The 20,040-nt window shown below is 40.3% G+C and overlaps 1 long non-coding RNA gene and 1 pseudogene across 2 annotated transcripts; both read right to left on the bottom strand.

The window, feature by feature from the left end:
* Window positions 1-4,654: 4,654 nt before the first annotated feature.
* LOC148097872 (uncharacterized) lies at window positions 4,655-5,660 on the bottom strand (annotated as a pseudogene). Its single transcript, XR_015716700.1, has 2 exons — window positions 5,552-5,660; window positions 4,655-5,430 (listed from the first exon to the last, which is right to left on the bottom strand). The product of XR_015716700.1 is annotated as an uncharacterized LOC148097872 (transcript).
* A 2,962-nt stretch (window positions 5,661-8,622) lies between these two features.
* Window positions 8,623-10,626, bottom strand: LOC102796690 (uncharacterized). Its single transcript, XR_436551.3, has 3 exons — window positions 10,322-10,626; window positions 9,173-9,520; window positions 8,623-8,976 (listed from the first exon to the last, which is right to left on the bottom strand). It is a non-coding gene; the product is annotated as an uncharacterized LOC102796690 (long non-coding RNA).
* Between the last annotated feature and the right edge of the window lie 9,414 nt (window positions 10,627-20,040).

Raw genomic sequence — 20,040 nt, 5'->3', positions numbered from 1 at the left:
ATGGTCCATGGTTGATCACGCCTCTTAGTATCTTTAGCGTAAGTTTCTTTCAGTTAATGTTTTTATTCTGTTTAGTTTCCTACTATTTAGTCTTTCCTCCGTGCCCATCTGTGTCAAGCTTGTATGTTTAGTTTTCAGTTTTACTTTCTCTGGTCTCATTTACCTCTGTGCATTGTTTCTCAGCTCTGATCACTTCCAGTTCAGTAGTTATTCTTTGTCAGTGTCAGTGTTTTTCTGCGCTGTCATGTTTCCAGTTAGTTTTCTGTCTGTTTTCCTGCTCTTTTGTTACCCTTCGGACAGTTTCTTCGTTTGGGGATCCTCTTTCACAACTCATGACGAGCATCCCCGGACCATCGCGCTACAACCACCATGTTTGATTGTTGGTGTAATGTTCCTTTAATGAAACGCTGTGTTAGTTTTATGTAACAGGACTCAAAAGTTCCAAAAAGTTCAACTTTTGTCTCGTCGTTCCACAGGTTATTTTCCGCAAAAGTCTTGGGGATCATCAGGAAGTCTTTTAGCAAATATGAGATCAGCCTCGGTGTTCTTTTTGATGAGAAGTGTCTTCAGCTACCTCTCCTCCTTCAGAATTACAGCATCCACTTCTGGCTGCTTTGTTTGAACATTAAGAGAATTGACACAAAGCCAAAACAAAATCTGGGAGCTAGCCAGAAGCTGTACACAAACAGTACCAGAGCTGCAGTGCTGGAGCAAATCTGCCTCTTTTAATAATAAAGTTACTTATGTCCTTTTTTCATATTAAATCTATATGTGACTTTTTCCATCACCATGATCTCTTCAACCAGCAACCCAAGTCTATAGCTCAGTGTTTCAGTCCTTAGCAAGTTTTTAGTTACATTTTTCTTTGCCTTTGCCAGAGGAATCTTAAACAGGTCTTTTGGATGCACATGTCCTTGCACACGATCGTGAAATCGTATAACTAAAGATTCCACTCTTGAACTTTATCTGTTTACTTTTAATTTGAGGCCTTACAAAATACTCAACCTGGTTCTTTCAGCTAAATTGCATCCGTTTCAGTGATTGCAGTGCCTTGTTGCTGACAGGGCAATGTTGCATTGATATCATACTGCATCTCTTCTGGGATTTCTTCTTCCAGCCACCGTTCCCATTTTATTTGTTTACATATAAAGTCGAATATTCTCTAGAGTCTATCAAACTACAGTACATAGTGGACACAACTCTGGGAACTGCCTATGATAAGATAATGCACATGTCTTTACAATAGGATGTATTTTATCCTCATTTGTCTTGTATCTGTATCTGTAAACATCTAAAGAAATCCTGGTTTGTAAGATCATATGTGATTTTCATATCTTGAAAACTCTGCCTTTGACCCTTTCTAGTAAGTGTACACATGGCGGTAATACCTTTTCCCACAAACTGTTTAAAGCTGGCGTCAAACATCCCCGGTTTGAATTCACCTTCATGGGTGATCCATCTTAGAAGTCCAAGTCCTTATCCAAATTACAACTGCTTTACAACTGAGTACCATTTATCTAAAGTAAACATTATTATTAGAGGCTTTATAGTCTCGGGCCTCAGTCTCACCAGTACTGGCATAGATCAGTTTTTTTAAGGGCTTGAATATCTTTCCTCAAAGCAACATCAGTAATATAACACTAATCAGAATCAGCATACTTTATTAATCCCTAGGGAAATTATATAGGTTACAGTTGCTCCTGTACCTTAATATTAACAAAAACAATATACAATATGTTAAGATATAAGGAACAGCACAATATATACAAATCACCAAATAATAAATATCCAGGTTTGACAGATGTGATTATAAAAAAAAAAAAAAAAATGACAGCAGCATTACCGAGTAAGAAAGAGTATTAACTATTAACTATTTCAGTGTTTACAGTGTTTAGATGGAGGAGTTTTTTAGTAATCTCAGTCTCTCACTGAACGTGCTCCTGTGGCTAGCCAGCATGTCACGGAGTGTGTGGGAGGTATTATCCAACATTGTCTTTATCTTGGACAACATTCGCTTCTCCGACACCACCTTAAGAGAGTCCAGCTCCATACCCAAAACATTACTGGCCTTGCGGATCAGTTTATTGTGTCTGTATAGACATACAGAGTCCTTATCCCAATTACTGTAGAGACATACAGACTCAGACTCAACATACAGACATACATAATAGACAAGTTGTTGTAGTTGAGCTTGAAAATACTCTTATATTTGGAAGTACCATCCATCCATTTTCTTCCTATTATCCGGGGCGGGGTCATGGGGTTTGCAGCCTAAGCAGAGAAGCCCAAACCTCCCTATCCCCAGCCACCTCCTCTAGCCACCGCCGACCTCTGAGATGCTCCTCATGTAATCTCTCCAGAGCGTCTTTGGTCTGCCCCGAGGCCTCTTCCCGGTCAGACATGCCCAGAACATCTCACCCAGGCTCAGAAGTACCATTAGATCTTTATTTTTAGGTAGTTGTAATATTGTGTGACAGATCCTAGGCCTCTTTATATCCCATATACATCTAGAAATGAGCTTATCTCATCTATAGAAATTGAATTGGTGTTATATCTGCTGGCACTGATTAAAATAGACAGTAATAAATAACTAGAAATAAATTAACAAAGAAACAATAGTAGATGTGGCATATATCCAGCTTTATTACAGTTAATTCTAACATTTAATCCCAAAGGGTGGTATAACCATCGTTCAAAGTCTTTTCTTATGTTGGTATAAATATAGTCATGATTGCTTTGGTATAGTTTTGACAGATTTATTTTTTTTAGTTACATTCATTTATTTGAGAGCTTTATCTTCTTTTGATCTGTTAAAGGGCTGGGTACTTGCTAAATATATCTAATATTTGGATCAACTGAGTACAGGGGTAAAGAAATCATAACACTGTCTATGAATGAGCTTATGGTGTGTATTTGATTGTTATCTGCTATTCCAGTTATGAGTTTACTTTGCTGGATCATTTGGGCAAGTTGTTCAATATCCAGAGAAACAGCGTAGGACTGAGACAACAGGTCCATCTAATCCCCTCTCTACTACAAAGTTCTTTATAAAAGATCCTTAGACTTTTATGCTGGCTGTGAGTTTGTTACAGAGAGACCTAATGCACCGAATTGATTTTAATCTTGCCTGCTTTCAAGCATAGAGACACAGGAATATCGACTGAAGATGGTTCGCATCACATTGACACCTACCCCAGCCTTCCAGAAGCCACAGTTATTTCAGGCTGGAGAAATGATCCTCATGAGATGTAATGAAGTGCAATTATTGGTGCAGAAAAGAAGAACAACAAAAACTCACTGGATGCTTGTTTCTGGACTTCAAGCAGAGCTTGGGTTTAAGACCTTCATAAAGAGGTGCCAGTGAGCAAGCGGCCACATACTACAGAGCTGGCCTTTTAGTGCAAGCTCACCTCGCCTTCCTGTCTCTCTTTGCTTTCACTATTCAATGAAGGCAAAAGTGCCCCCCAAAATAATATAAAAGATCATCATCACCCAGCATTTCCCACAAGGAAGCCTACGGTCAGTAATAAAGCTCAATCAAAGCGAATCTTCTGTCTTCATATAGTTTCTAAAACTGACTGCAGACAGAATCTTGGGACTGATAAAGCACTACATGTCTGACATAGACTGGACAAAAAGGACCTGTATTGTGCATAATCTATTATTTAGGATGACCGCCCAAATGAACGTGTTTTATAATGAAGAGTTGTGTATTTCTGAAATTTTAGAAAGTAATATTTTACTTGTGTTGGAACATCATGTTGTATTTAAAGAGATTGCCTTTTGGAAATAAAGTTCCATCACCCAATCCTCAGTGGAAACTTTCAAACTAAAGTCTTAAAAATACACTATGAATAGTAGATAAGCTTCAGTTAATATCCTGGTCAAGCTATAAGAGCTGTCGTCGAGTACACTGTGAAGACTCACATCTGTGGGTGCCTGCTTGACCTTACTTGGTTAAGCAAGCACCCACAGATGCAGACACCAGGCTTTGAACCTGCCCCAAATCCATTTTCTGCGTGTTTTCCCCTGGTCTGTGTCTCGGCTTACCAGCATTCTCTCCACTGTCCTATCAAAATAAAGACTAAAAAGCTCAAAACACATATTAACATATACATAGACAAGTGATTTTGTTGTATCATGTTTAATATGCATTTAAAAATGCATTTCTGTAGTGATTTTTTAATTCTTTTGTTTTTCCATCTACTGCATCATCATCAGCATTAAATGATGCTCGCTGACTTGTTACTGTGGACGGGATGGAAACTTTTAATGCAGAAAACAACAGACTAGGCATCACAACAGAGGCTGGTAAAAAACATTAGGAAAATAAGCTTTTTTTCATTCCATTAATTCCATAAAAATGCAAATATTACATCTTTCTAGTGCATTTATCAAGTGATGACCATTCTCACAGCACCAACAGCTCATATATAAGTGTTTGGGTGACAGGACAGTCTAACTCAAAATTCATTATGTCCATGAATTAGGACATGGACACCTTAATTTGGGTCATCCAGAACACCCGTTTACAGTAACGTGCAATATTAGCACACAAATTCAACGCAGGGCAGCACAGGAAAAATCCACATTTGAATGCACTATATGTCCAAATGCAAATTATTATTTTTAGCATCAAAACTTGTCCTGACACTCAAATGAACCATATCTGTAGCAAACTGCGTCTCCAAAAGCTCCCACAGCCACTTTGCTTGTTCTTGTGGACTTTGAGATGTATTTTCAGGTTGGATTTCTGAGCAAACGTCTTGTGACATGTTACACAGCTGTGAGGCTTCTCTCCTGTGATCATAAATGTGTTTTTTCAGTCCTGTACAACTACTGAACATTTTGTCGCATTGTGAGCCAGGGTCGGGCCTCTCTCCCGTGTGGGACCGGTGATGTTGCATCAGGCTGCACGTGGTAGCGAAGCGTTTTTTGCAGAATTCACAGGAATATGATCTACCACATGTGCTGCACAGCTTTGGCCTGTCTTGCCCGTCCATCCTGAGGTGGATGGTGAGCGGATAACTCTGTGTGAATTTTATGTGTACGGATACTCGCCTGCGTGAATGCGCACGTGAGACTTCAAGACCGAGTTCGTCAGGAACCTTTAATCGCAGTGCGGACAGGGATGTGGCCTCTTTCCACTGTGACACAGAAGATGAACTTTATGTGAGGAGTGGCTATAAAATCTTTTATCACAAAGATGGCAAGCAATGGGCGTGACTCCAGGATTGGTGTGAATAGGAACATGACAATTAAGGTCTTTATGCTGCCTGTAGGCCTTGTTATAATAAGGACATTTCAATGGCTTAACTGAAGAGTGAGTCAAATGATGGTATTTCAGTCTGGCAAACTTCTCGATTCCCACTGAAGTTTGCTGTGACGTGAGCACGGAGAGGATAGTGTTTGATGTGAAGGTGAAGTTGCCTGAGAAGAAAAATGTTGATTTTAATGACCTTTGAATGAGGACCTGTTATTCCCATTTCCAGCTCCATGTTTTTATTCATAGATTATACTAACCAAACACTCAGTATAAAAAGATACTTACTTTTGGATAACTTCTGCTGCTGCTTTTGATGCTGCAAAAGTCGCTTCAGATCCTCTAGATTAGGGACAAACTTCTCAGGCTTGTAGTCCAGAGGATCTAACACAAACATGGAAGACACCTGGAAAGGAAGAATGGACTTCCTTAAATCTCAAACTGCCCATTTCTTCTTCCAAGACCACTATTTAATTTGTGGATCTATATTTATTAGTGGACATGCTGGTAGAAGGAATGAAAATGTAGAAAAATTTATCGATTGTGAATAAAACAAACTTTTAAAATTCTGCCATTTGTTTTTTTTTTAAATAACTGAACAGCATTTGCCAATCACGGAATTAAAGTTCACCTCTTTTCCTCTTTTTCATTACCCCGCAGCATACCTGAGACACTTGGCACTGGGCACGACTCTTCCAGTCGATAGAAGAAATCCCAATGACTGATCTCGAAGTAGCATTTGAATGAGATCCACCAATGGTGACTTTGAAATCTCCACCTCTTCATCTTGTTACTCTCACAAAGCCAAAAGGTATATTTACATACAATAAACAGTAATATCAGCATCTAAATTTGACAGCAAAATCACTTTTATAGTGCAAAACATGTCAAACTAAGACGCTTAGTACACTGCATCTTACTTCTGCATCCACGTGGTTTGTTGTATTCTGCTGGAAACTGTCACCATCATTCGTCTTCTTCAGTATTTCAAGAATGAGCTGAAAGACATAAATTGGTACATTCATACTCGAGTCTTTACTTTACCCAATACTGGTGACTCACCAGCCTGCAGCTGAACTATAGTCAAAATTAAATACACACTGGCTTAAAGTGATTAACTGATTGCGCTTCCTGAAGTTACCAACAAGCTGCTGTAGGTTTGCCTTGAAGGATTAATTTAGAACTTTTCAAGGCTAAATAAATTAATTAAATGCATTTTTTTTTGTTTGGTCCTTCTTCATTCTGACCAAATGCTGTAAAATGTACCCAAAACAATTATAGATGCTCCTCAAAAATGTAATAGTACTTTTTAAGATATAAAAAGAAAAGCCACAGATGCACACAATGAGTTCTGATAACCACAGTCACTCACCTGGGCCCTCAGTCCAAGGATCAGCTGAGCCTTACGTTTGTAGCTCAGGAGGTCTGGGATCATCTCTGACACCAGTGAGATGAATTTGGACAGTTTTCATACTCCCCTACTTTTCTCTCCTAAGCAACCTGCCACATACACGCTGACATCAGCCTGAAAGGCGCAACCAAGAGGTTCAGGGAGGACAGGGGAAGACGGAAATCTGACAAACACCACATTATCACCTTACAGCACTATATTGAGAGTTCTGCAATGACGAATACTGCGATTTATCACCTTTTTTTCCAACTGCAAATTATGCCCTCAAAACTAAACTTCGTCAGTATGCGTTTTATCCAATAAGATAATGTTTTCTTACTTTAATCATTACGCTGCAAAATGATAAGATAAGATAACCTTTATTAGTCCCACAGGTGGGAAATTTGTTGGGTTAGGCTGCCGACCTTTGCCAGTGCCATCTTACCCTTCCGACCATACATACATACATTACTACATCACATGGGGAAGACAGGTCAGAGAGGTATAACAATGGAAAATGCACAACATGAGGAAAGACGAGGAGAAAATAATAACTCCCCCCCAGATTGAGCTCCAACAGGGTGTAGGTCTGTGTCAGTGTACACGCATATGTGTGCGTGTGTTCTGTGTTTAGCCGAGAGAAAGTGTCCCGTCACCCGGTTAGGCAAAAGTCAACAGTCTTCGGTCAACGCGCGTGGCCTTGAATGAGGAGGGAGAAAGTCACAACACGGTCTTCTTATCTAAGGGAGAATTGTTATTCCCGTCAGCTTTTGCCTTGAGCATCCAGCTGGCGCCAGAGGGCCACATGAGATGAAGATGGTAGCTGTTTTGGTTAGTGCGAACAAACTGCATCCAGTATTACTGTTGGTCTAATGTCCGTCACTGGTCACCAGGTCTCTCAATTCCTGTTCTTCTTCTTCAAGATGTTATCCATATAGCAGAGCCATGAGCTTCTCCATGATTTTATCTCTATTGCGTTGAAAAACACAGTCCGAGTACTCACAGCCCTGCCCATCGTCTATCATGTTGGCCAACCTTGTGGGATTTTGAACAGCTGTAGCCGCTTCTTGTTCTTTGATAAGCCAGGTCCGAGCCAGCTCCAATCAGCCAGAACTCTGTTATCATGGTTCCGAATTGGTAGATGTCGTTCAATGTCCTCCATCGAGAGTGTCGCCACGACGCAACTGACCATCGAGTATCCAGCAGCAAACATCTCTGAGGGACGATCAGGCTCTCCCAAGCCCAGGAGGGTGTCAGTTGATCAAATTCATAATTCTTCTTTAGGTTTTTAGAGAACAAGTCTGGGAGACTCTCTTAGAATCAGAATCAGAAGGGTTAGAGAATAAGCGAGACTATACAAAAGACATGAGAAGCCAAGCAGGAAAGATAAGGGAGAGGGAGAAGGTGCGGCCGCCTCCGTCAAGAGCCAAGTGCACGAGACTGTCAAACATAACCAACACTGTCATAAATTCTTGACATCCACAGTTAAATGGAATGAACAGTGATAAATCGTCAACTCAGTGTTGGGTGATTTTTCAGTTCCGACGATTTAATCCAAGTTTGCTCGGCTAACGCTATCCTAGGATATTGGTGCACTTGTGCTCTTTTCACTGTATTTCCACAGTATTCTAATTTATTTAATGAAATATTGATATCTGGTGTCCCTGTATTGATACAATATTGCAAATTAACACAATACGATGGCTCTATTGATACGCCACAAAATTTCACCATGTAGTGGCACAGATTTGTAGAAGCTTCTTCCCACATGTTAAACCACACAGACGCAGCTATACAAACATGTTCCACTTATGGTGCAAGAGCTCAATTGTGACCACGCTTTTAAATGTTTATGGACACTGCAGTTGTTACTGTCAGCACAGTCTGTGTGTCAAAAGCTACTTCAGAGTTGCCCTTGTTCATTGCACACAGGCCTCGAAGAAGAATTCAGCCGAGACAGTATGTGTGTGTGTGTGTGTGTGTATATATATATATATATATATATATATATATATACACTTATTTATCAAATTACATGAGCAGAACCAGCAATGTTGAAGCTCGTTAATACTACAGTTCAAACAAATGCACCCCTTGGACCTTTGGCCTTCTTAATAATCTTCTTAATCTCCTGGAGATTGTTTTGAATAAAATCCTCAGTGGCTGTGGATGAGGATTTTTTCACGACAGTTGTTGATGCTGAGAGGGAGGGATTGAGTGGAGATGGCAACCCCTCTGTAGGCGATGCTGTTGAGCAGTGCGGTGAATCGCTGAGATCAACAGTTTTCTGGAGCAGTGTGACAGTAACGCTGCCTTCCTCTTCCTGCAACAAATAAGAGCTTGTTATAATTTCATGTACATTTGCACATGAGATGTAAAAGAAAATGTTCTTAAACCACCCATCTTTTCAGGCCAGCTATTCATTGAATGCTCGTTCCGCCTCCTCATCAATAAGGGTCTCAGTGGAAGGGTGTATGTGTGTTTGCATATTGCTCAACGCTTTGGTGCTAATACGCTACCTTCAAAGATAATTGACATTGCCTCTTCTGCAGACTTGGAATTTAACTCCCAGTGGCTCACAAAGTCGGAGAGCCAGCCCATCAAGGAATATATATGGGAAGCAGAAACAAGGTTGCACAGTTTCTTCTCTTCAGCTGCAGCCTCTTCCTCGTCTTCACGAATTTGTCTCTTAAAGACTTCCACTTTATCCAACAAACACTCCACAAATTGCTGTCCTTTTCCACGTCTCTATTATGTGTTAAGGACCCATCGTAAAGACACGGGCAACGTTGCACCTCTTCACACAATCTCATAACGTCTATTTGGATTTTTGCAGGTTGGGTTAAAGACATCCTCTGAATTTCTGCCTATAATGAAGACAAAAGAAAGGAAAAGAAAGAAAAGAAAGAAAAAGACATTAAACAAGGTTTCTCACATGACATCACATGCACACGTCTCAGCTGTGTGCCATTTTGACACAACCACTCCATTCCCCGACTGCCTTTTTTGCTAGCGCACATCTTCTTCACAGGATCCACAGGAATCGTTTTTTCAGTTGAACCATACAGTGAATTTTAAAATGTCAATTCTTTAGCTTTGGGCACAACTGACCAAATTCCTTTTTCTGTCCAGGTTCCTAGAAACAATGATTTTATTTTGGAAAGAATATTTATTATTCCAAAGAGGTCTATTAGGCAAAGTAGTGCAATCACTTGCAACACAATGTTTATTTCTGTGAGTTAAAAATTATAACAGAATTTTTATTTTTCGCAAATACACAACAATGGCTGTATAAATCACACGTTCCACATCTTAGTGGGTGGGTCGCTGTCAGAAGTCGCTGTGCACGTGCAGTTGCCAGTCACACGCGCTCCTTAAGTGTCTTCTTTACGTTTTTAAGTGCTACAAGCAAAGCACTGTACTGTATTGCAAGCGATGTACGAATGGTTCTAATTTGCTATGGTGCAAAAGAAATACTCATTTTCTTTGCTTTTCTGACTTTACTACTGGAACGCGCTCACCTTGAGCAGTGACACTCCCACCTCGGACATCCGAGGTAAATTGAACGCAGCTTTACTGACGTTTTTAATAATGTTATTAAATTAAACTACGTTTACATAAAAAACACAAAAAAAAAAACAGAAACGGGCTTTTGTCGTGTTTCTCACCTCCGTCGTCTTGTATTTAACAAAGCCCACCAGCCATGATAGCGACTCTAACAACAGTGATGTGTTCGAGGAACCGCATTCCGCCTTTTTCCTGGCTCGGATAAAACGGTTCCACAAGCTTGTTTGCGATTTCTCGCCACGATAACAAGCGTTAATCCGTTTCTTCTTGTAAAACTCATGATCGTACAGGTTGCGATAAAGGGCAACCTGCTCAGTCAACTACTTGTCAAAGCCATTCAGAGAGGCTGTGTCTGTTTGGTGTGATGGTCCCGTTTGGGAATTTGTTATCACTCGTTCGTCGAGATTTTTCCTCTTTGGGATGAACTCTGGCAGTAGGTTTCTTTTCCGGTTTAACGCGGCGTCTTTTACCAATCAGCGTTCGACCTGGGCATAGCGTCATCCAAGTCGAGCGACTGCAGGGGAGGACGACAGGTAAGTATTAAAATTTTATTAACGCTTTTAATGTCTTTCTTCATTGTTACCGTCGTTCTCTCATTGTTTGTTGGGTTACTTAATTATTTATTCTTTTTTATTTTTTTAAATTTTACTGCATTTTTGTCTTTCCCCTATATGTTTGTGTATTTGTACATATACATACCATAATTTATTTATATAGCACTTAAAAAAACAACACATGACCGACCAAAGTGCTGTACAGCAGAAATACAAGGATTCTTGTATTATTACAAGCATAATAAATACAATAAATAAATAATAATATTTTTGTCTTAATTCAGGGGCGATTCTAGGTTTCAAACTTTACCTTCTGTCTAAGAATAATTCAGAGTGAATAATCAGAGATTTCAATACACCCGTTTTAGAGCCTTTTGTTGTCAAACCCAAGGCAAAGGCTCAGTCATTAAAGAAGTCCAAGAACTCCCCAAAAGTTGGGGATTTACTTACTTACTTACCTGGATGATTGAGCATCAAAAAGTTAAAGAACTATTTGTGGGAAAGCACATAATTTCAGTCTCAGTCTTCAGTTAACCACATAGAGGCAGTCCTCCAAATCATCATGCACTTAAAGTAGCATTATTCAGTATAGACACTGGAAAATCATAGGCAAAGGAAACTAGTAATAGAGTTGTTTTATTATGTTTTTGAACTTAAAATACAAATCCTCCTTTTGTTATGTAGTCTCAGCACAGAACATCATGTACGATAATTTCAAGAGTGGAGAATAGATTTGTAGTCCATCACATTAATGTAGTGGCAGTTATCATTTTCAGCCATGTTTAGAATGATATGAATCCTGTAAAATGCTACCATTAGTATCAATATGCTCTGTTTATGCTTTGTTTACCAGCATTTTTACAGTGTGCTACTGGAAAGCCCGCAAAACATCCATGAAATACCATGGCTCAGTGTCTGAGTGTCTAAATGAGTCTCACAGTCCTCCCCCCCCCCCCCCCCCTCCCAGAAATGACCTCTGACAAGAAAATTCAATTCCTGCTATTCAACACTGAAGAAATGTCAACATTCACAAATTCTGCCAAATTGCAAAACACTAATAAAACCTCTGTAACTTTGTGAAAAAACAAAAAAGTCCAAAGAGTCGTGCTGACAGATTTGTTTCTTTGTCACAGCAGCTTTTTCTTTATCATGTAGACAAATAGATAAATATGTAACTGCTTTACGCTTAAGATCAAAGTAGGCTGTATGTGGCTGCCGATGTAAAATGAGTTTGACACCCTTTCTTTACACTGGAACAGTAGGGAATACTGACATTAATGTTCCTTTCCTCCCAGATGGAGTTAAAAAGTCATGCGTCTTTGGGAATGAACAATCTCCTCCGTCTGGAGCAGGAAAATGACATCAGCGTTTCTCTGAAGCTGCTCCTCTGTCTGGAGATGATGCTGTGGAGTGGGTGTAGTGGATTGTCCAGGATTGACAGGAGTCTGCTTAGCACCCATCACGCTGCCACAATTGTCAGTCTATCCAGCTCCATACCAACAACAAAGCTTGCCTTCCTCTGCATTGTTTCCAGATGTGAAACACTTCTTTATGCTTCCGCCCCCAGACCCCACCCGGAGACCCTAAAGTCCACCATTAACTCCTTGGTTTTGCTGCTGTTAAGGTGGAATTGTCTGGATTCACACCATTCAACAAAGTCTGCGATCAGTTTTCTGTACTCCTCGTCCTGTCCACTCCTGATACAGCCCACGACTGCAGTAGTGTCAGTGACCTTCTGCTCGTGACAGCACTCCGAGTTGTATATGAAGTCTGATTTGTACAGGGTGAGCAGGAACAGAGAAAGCACAGTCCCCTGCGGCACTCCCACGTTACTGACCATAGTCACCCACCCATACTGAGGTCTGCCCACAGCGAAAAGCAAACAACAGTTTGAAAGCAAACAACTATTCGTAATCACTGATAAATTAGGTTTTTCGTGTCTGGCATTTATGTTTTGGGGTCTGGTATCCAAACCTTTCAGTACCACTGCTGAGGTTTAGCTAGGTTTGGCAGTTTATGCATTATTACAACTGGAAATATAAATGTAAAGACTGACAGCAGACAAGATGAATCTGCACCATCAAACTCTCAGGCGTGGGACTGTGGGCTGTCACCTCTGACTTCCTCTACCAGAGAAGAAGCTGATGCAATTTAAAGTGCCAAGTCATCCAAATTATCCAAGCTGACTGGATACTGGAGGTTTCTTATATTTCCATTTCCCCCCGGGTAGCTCAAGACGATGGTTTGTTTGTAAGGCATCTTATAGGCTGGAAGAAAATTGAGAAAAGTGGTAATAAAAATGTGGTATTGTTTCTTTTTTAATTTCTCAGACAGGTAAGCAAGCGACCGGAGTTTATGCTAGCTGGTAAAGCAGCTTACACACTGGGCATGTTGCCAGTCAGTTATGAGGATAATGCAGACAACAACACACTCAAACCCACACTTATGGCCTATTTAGAACCACCAACTGAACATACACACACACACACACACACACATGCACAGGCGGTGTTACCGAACTGAAATGACTGGTATTATTGAATGTGCAGGTCAACAGCCAGGTCCCCTGCACTGAAACGTCACACTAGTAATCCCTCTTTAAATAACACCAGTCTCTATGAAGCTTTTGGTCACTGATCAAATGGTAAATGGCCTGTATTTGTATTGCGCTTTACTAGTCCCTAAGGACCCCAAAGCGCTTTACACATCCAGTCATCCACCCATTCACACACACATTTACATACTGGTGATGGCAGCTACATTGTAGCCACAGCCACCCTGAGGCGAGGCTGCCGAACACTGGCGCCACCTGGCCCTCTGACCACCACCAGTAGGCAACGGGTGAAGTGTCTCGCCCAAGGACACAACGACCGAGACTGCCCAAGCCGGGGCCCGAACCGGCAACCTTCCGATTACAAGGCGAACTCCCAACTCTTGAGTCAATGTGAAACTAAAATGGTGAAATTGGACTAAATGAAATTTAAAGTGAGTTTTTGGATCCATGTTGCAGATAGTGTGATGTCAGTATGATACTGAACACTGAAATATGTCCATGTATTGAAATACAATACAATAAATAAAGCTTTCTATACAACAGATCTGGAAATTTAAGTTTGAAATGATCAACATGAGTCTTGCTGGACTGAGTTAATATCAAATATCCACAGCTAACCTGTCTTTTCTGTTTGATCCATACTTCTAATCATATTTTTTTGTTGTCATTTACTTTTTGTCCTTTCCAGTTTACAGAATGAATAATCTTATTTTGGGCAAATTACAAGTGAGTGGTCAGCAAATTAAATTACTCTTTCCAGTTTTTTTTAAGATAAACCTCACAAATAGGGACAAATTCATATTTATATTCAACTGAATTAAAATGTAGGCTCTATTTTTCTATATGATGCTCCATTACAAACAGTTTATTCATTCATCAATTTTCATGCCCGCATCTATCCAAAAACAACGATTGGACGTGAAGCCAAGCAGTCGTCGTTATTACTGTATCTTCCACTACAATCTCATGTGCACGTGTACAGCTTTTACCACCAGAGGGAGACACATACCTTTTTATATCACAGCTAAATGCGGACAAAAACGCAGATAAAGGGGCCTGTAAGATATTCACTTCCCTAATGGCATTCCTCCCAGGAAACAGAACTCAATCATTTTTAACAGGCACTCATAAATTTCAATGAGTTTTTAATTAGGAGGAGCTCAGAGTAATTGTCTCCCAGGCAGTTTTAACAGGAGGAAGATCATGCTGACAGATTGACAGAGTCTGTGTGGCAGATTGCTGCAAATCACCTAATTATGAGAAGAAGTCAAACTTTCAGCTTTTGATCATGATTATTTTGGCTTTATTGGATAATTTCACCATCAACAGAGAAAGGAAGGGCTGCCCAGTGTCTGCATCAGAGAATCATGTGTGACGAAAGTCTCAGACTCATCTTCAGGGCACTGTAAATTTGTTTTTCTTGCCTTTTGTTCAGTTGTTTGTTAAAAAAACGCACAGTTAGAAACTTATATATGTTTAAAACTCAAAGGTTTGTTAAGTATTATACTATTTTTTTGTTAGTGTTTCTTGCATATGATCTAAAACCTTCCCCCGGGCCATGATTAAAATCATAGAAACCCTTGCTGAATTTTTCCATAAATAAGCTGAATTTCCTGCTGAGAAGTCTTTGAAATGACATCTGCGAAAAATCCAAAATCTATGAATATGCAAATATTATCATATGAAAATTATGAATTCTTAAATACTTCACTGAAATAGCCCCATTCCCAGCACTTTGTAGTTTGGATTTTAGTTCCCCAAGTTGTCCACTTAAGCAGAATGGGTCCAAATTTAGTTGAGAAAAATGGTGCTTACAGGTAAATGCTCCGGTTTTGGGCGAGCTGGATTTGAAAACAAGGTGAACCAATGTTTTCTTTTGCAGAGTTACTCAACATCGAGAAGTAACGTCACACATTTTTGAGTGGATTTGAACATTAATTAGAATTCATTATGGAGATGTTCTGCAGGCTCAAGCCCAATTTCTGTTTTACTTATAATTGGAAGAGCAGTCTTAGTTCTCTAAGATTTAAAAAAAAATATCCCACAGGTTTCCAGCATCACCTGTGTTCATTATGTCTGTATGGTAGGCCACAGACATTATTATGCTTGCGGCCTACCCTGTACATCCTAGTGCTCAAATATATAGTGACCAGATTCTCTTTGGACTCAAGCATCAGAGCTGTTTTAAGATATTGTGTGTGTTCTGATTTCTTTGTGTTTGATTAGAATTATTTATTTTGCTTCGATGACTATACTCCCCTTTTCAAGCCTGGTCACAAACATTTGGCTTTAGGAGTTGTCATTTGTTTGGATAATATCTGTGAACTTCTATATTTAGGATATTTTGTTGTTCACATCTATAAGAGTGAAAGAAAAACAACAGGCTATATTTCCAGGATTGAAATAAGATGCTTTTAGAGTCACTGCAGCTAGAGAAAGCACAACAAAATTAGCTGTGTACAGCTAAAAATCACATTTCACACACTCAGACTTGCTAACAATGCACACAGATAGCAATTAGACATCCTCACATGCTTGTGGAATCATGCCAAATAATATGCATTTACACTCATTTGTAGAGGCAGTATGCGAGTAATTGTGTCTACAAATCATCCACTCATTCACAGAGTGGGTGAGTTCCAGCTTTCTGGATGCATCTGACTTCACGGGTGGAGTGTGTCCTGAAGATGTCCTCCAGTGTGAAGACATCCGATGATTTTTTGTAAGTTTCTTATGACTTTCTGGACACTTTTCCTTTCAGCCTTTGTACTGTAGTGTATGGTTGTATGTTAGAACACTTTCATTAGTGCAGTGATAAAAGGCCTTGAACAGCTCTGTGGACACATTGGTCTTCCTAAGTGTCTTTAGTTAATAGAGCTGCTGTTGGGCCTTCTTTATCAGAGCAGTGGATTTGGCTGTCCGTGTGTGGTCCAAAAATGTAATAGCAGAAGATCCTCTCCTCTATCCCCGCCTTTGAAAATTAGTCAAGAGAGGAACCTCCCATCCATTTCTTTTTACAGATCTAGAGATGATCTTTTAATTCTTCAAAAAGAATTAGACTTCTGTATTTTTGTGGCAAAAACACTGAAATATAATTCTTCTTGAGCCAAGTGGTTTTAAGAGTCTGTCATTTTGATATGAATATAAATTAGATGAAAATCCTTAGTGAACTTTTGTGTGACCATTATGAAGATTGAGTAAGAAGCCAGTTAGCTTATCTTAGATCGTATATGTGGAAAAGGCTGCCCTGTCTCTGTTCAAAGTATAGACTATATAAAAAAGATGGACAGAGCCTCAAGGTTTGCAATATGAAACCAATGCAGAAGTACTTTAAACCTGCATTTCTTCTAATGGACGTAAGGGGGAGTCTTCCCCGATTTCAAAAACAAGTGCAATAGTAAAAGACTCCATAAATGCTTTCCAAATGATTAAACAGCTTAAACCCCAGACATGCAGACGTGCAAACCAGTTGGCTACTGCCTGGTAACCACTGGTCGCTAGGGAAAAGTGAAAACTCAACCAGCTGTGAATGATTGCTGGAGGTTGTTTGCTGTTGCTAGGTAAAATTCGTCACAGAGGTCTGCAGTATATGGTGTATGGGGCTGCTGAAAACCTCCTTCCGAGAGCAGATTGCCTCATTTGCATGGAAGGTGTCTGTAAACAGAGTGAAAGGCAAAAATGAAAACAGAGAATGTTCACCTTCAAAGTAAAAGTCGGACCTTTTTGAAAGATGTTGGCTTCAGCAATAATTCAAACTTTTAATTTGAAGGAGAACATTCGCCACTTCCAGTTTGAGTTTCCCTTTCTGACATTTCACTGCATTGCTGGCTTGTTAGTGAGTGTTGCAGACGAGCTTGCAACCAAAACAATCACAAGTAAGTTTTTGCAGCAGCACCCCCTTTAAATCTGATGCTGCATTCCAAACACCTCAGAAGTTAAAAATCACGTTGGAAAAACAGGAATTGGTCTTGGTTCTTAGCGAGGTAGAGCCATTAATGTATCGCTATTAATACAGCATAATACTTGAAAGCACCGCTGCACCACATTCACGGACAGAGCTTGGTCAGCATGGCTTATTCAGTGAGTCACAAATACACAAATGTAACAGTACAGATGAACAGTTTTACAATTTTACTGCTGCCACCATGGATTGTTAATTCAGGGTTGGTGGGGCTGCTCTGGTTCTCTGGGTAGCAAGTTAACATGTTCTTCCAAATTAAAATTCTGACTGCAACTTGAAAATTCTGACTTAATCTGGAGCGTAGCATGATTTCACCCAGCAACCTCCAACACCCATTTGGGGAAGACACATTCTTCCCTGGCATTTAGAGGTTGCCAGCGGATTACTGACTGTGTGACTGAGACCTAAATTACAAAATGGCATTTTATATCAGGGTTTCTGTTTGGGTGTAGCCAACGACAAATGAGTTGTAGGAGGTTGCTGTAGGCCTGAGTGTTAGGACTAGCTTGTTCTTGTCTTTATGCTAGAAAATAAATGACTTCTGGATCCAGATGCATGCTGGCATCAACCTTTGGATGATAAACTAGGCCTTCAAGAATATTACTAAAACAAGATAACCTTGGACCGAAAAAAATATGGATAACAGGCTGCCAAGTACATTTGCTTGACTGAATTGCTGCTAATACAGCAGGGAGATGAATAACATTGAGGTGCACTAAAGCGGACAGTGTAATAACAGTAATCACTTTGTGGGGTTCAATTACAGCAGTAAAACAAAGGTCACTGACATCTCTTTTCAGGACTCATGGATATTAGGAAGTATTTACTGTTGGTAGATAATTTAGTGAGATAACCCTGAAGGACTGTAGCTGGTGGCTGTGCAGGGACATCCAGAGGTATTTTGTATGTGTGCGAGCACATGAGCTTTGACTTGGCAGGAGACACTGGACAGGTGGATGCTCAGCCAGCCAAAGTCCCATTACTTGCTCAGGGGGCAGCAAGTGTGTATGTCCCTGAGTGTGTGTGTGCGTGCATGCATGTGGTAATTACTTTTTCTCTATATGTGTGTCTGTTTGTGTGTGTGTGTGTGTGTGCAGACAGGGTGATTAGAGATGGGTGGCGGGTGGAGGGCTTGTCAGAAGTTATCTTCCCATCTCATCTCATCATAGGCAGTCTGGCGGATTCCCTCGATGGCTCAACAGCCCGACGCCGCAGTGCTGCTGTCAATCGGGCCGTCAACGCCTGCAGAAATCGATGCCAATCTCCCTCGGTTTCTATTTTTAACCGAGGCTTAGCACCCAGGCCTTTGATAAGGATGCTGCCTTCTTTTGGCTCTCCTCCTCACCTCGGATGAGCAGCCCCACTTCCGACCTCGTTCTCGTCCCCCGCTGATGAGGGGGTGATAAGAAACAGACAAGATAGAGCGAAATGCACACACCGACCTGACACTCTGAAAGAGCCTTTCATGATGGAGAAAATGATTATTGTTAGCCCAGTTATTGATAATCAGGCTGTAATAATGCAATGTGTGGGAGAGGCATGATTGCATTTAAATTGTTACCTTTATCAACTAAAGTTAGCCACAGGTAGTACCGCTGCTACTGATGGATCTGCTACAACCTTAAAGGAAAAAACCTTTTCATCTTTTATTGGAAAATATACAGGACAGGAAAGAAACCTGATTAAAATTATACCTCATACATAGATGAATCAGCCTAAGTGCAACAATAAAGAGGATGAATTAAATGAAAATTAAAGAGCTCCAGATTTTTTGATGAAGTGGTATTAGACATGTTTTAACTGTTTCAGAAAAAGGAAAGCTTAACATTTGCATTCATGAGTCTCTAGGCAGAATCCATTTGTATATATGGATAATGTAATATGATGGAAAGCTCCAGAACACACTGAATGGATCTTAAAAGGAGCCAGCTTTGCTAAATGTACTATAACAGTGTATTTTGAATATGCTGTCTCTTTATTGAGGAATTTGGTGATGCATTATGCTACATGAGTTCAGACTTCCTTGAGTTTTCAGGATCACGTCTTTGCTATTTGACGATGATGCTGTCCTCCTGGCTTTAAGTGGTACTTCCAGCTTTCACTGAGGAGTTTGGATCAGAGTGTGAAGCAGTGAGGATGTGAATTAGCACCTCCATGTCTGAAGCTACAATTCTCACCCGAAAAAGGGTGGAGTGCCCACTCTGGGTGCTTGACAGAAAAGAGAGCTGAGCGTAAAAGGGGAAAACTATTGATTTACCGGTCAATCAATGTTCCTACACTCACCTGCGCTCAAAGGCTGTTAGTATAGTGATAGAAAATAAATGTTGTGATTACACGAGATACATGGAACCTTAAGAGCTTCCTCTGATAAGTGTCGGGGCCCGGCCTTTTTTGCTAACTGTGAGGATCATTAAAAAAGAGCCAGCTATGACTGACTTGGATACCTCGTGGACGAGGTGCTTCAGGCATATCTTACTTGGTTGGACACCCCGGGGCAGAACCTGGACATGCTTGGGAGACTATGTCTCCTGGCTGGCATGGATGGTGGTTGGTGGTTGTTTACATATGTATTCGTAGAAATGACAAATAAAATGGAAGTTGTTTGTTCCAGGGTAACCATAACCTCATCCACTGATTTTAGGAAAGATTGCCCGATAGGCACAACAACTGTCTCGGGGTCTCAGACTTTATGCCGTAACACTCAGTGGAAATGTCTTTGAGAATGGAAAAAAAACAACAACCAAAAAACCA

The sequence above is a fragment of the Neolamprologus brichardi genome, chromosome 17, assembly GCF_056152115.1.
Source record: "Neolamprologus brichardi isolate AB-2024 chromosome 17, ASM5615211v1, whole genome shotgun sequence".
NCBI lineage: Eukaryota > Metazoa > Chordata > Actinopteri > Cichliformes > Cichlidae > Neolamprologus > Neolamprologus brichardi.
The sequence above is the reverse complement of the archived record's forward strand: the minus strand, read 5'-3'. Positions and strand labels throughout refer to the sequence as shown.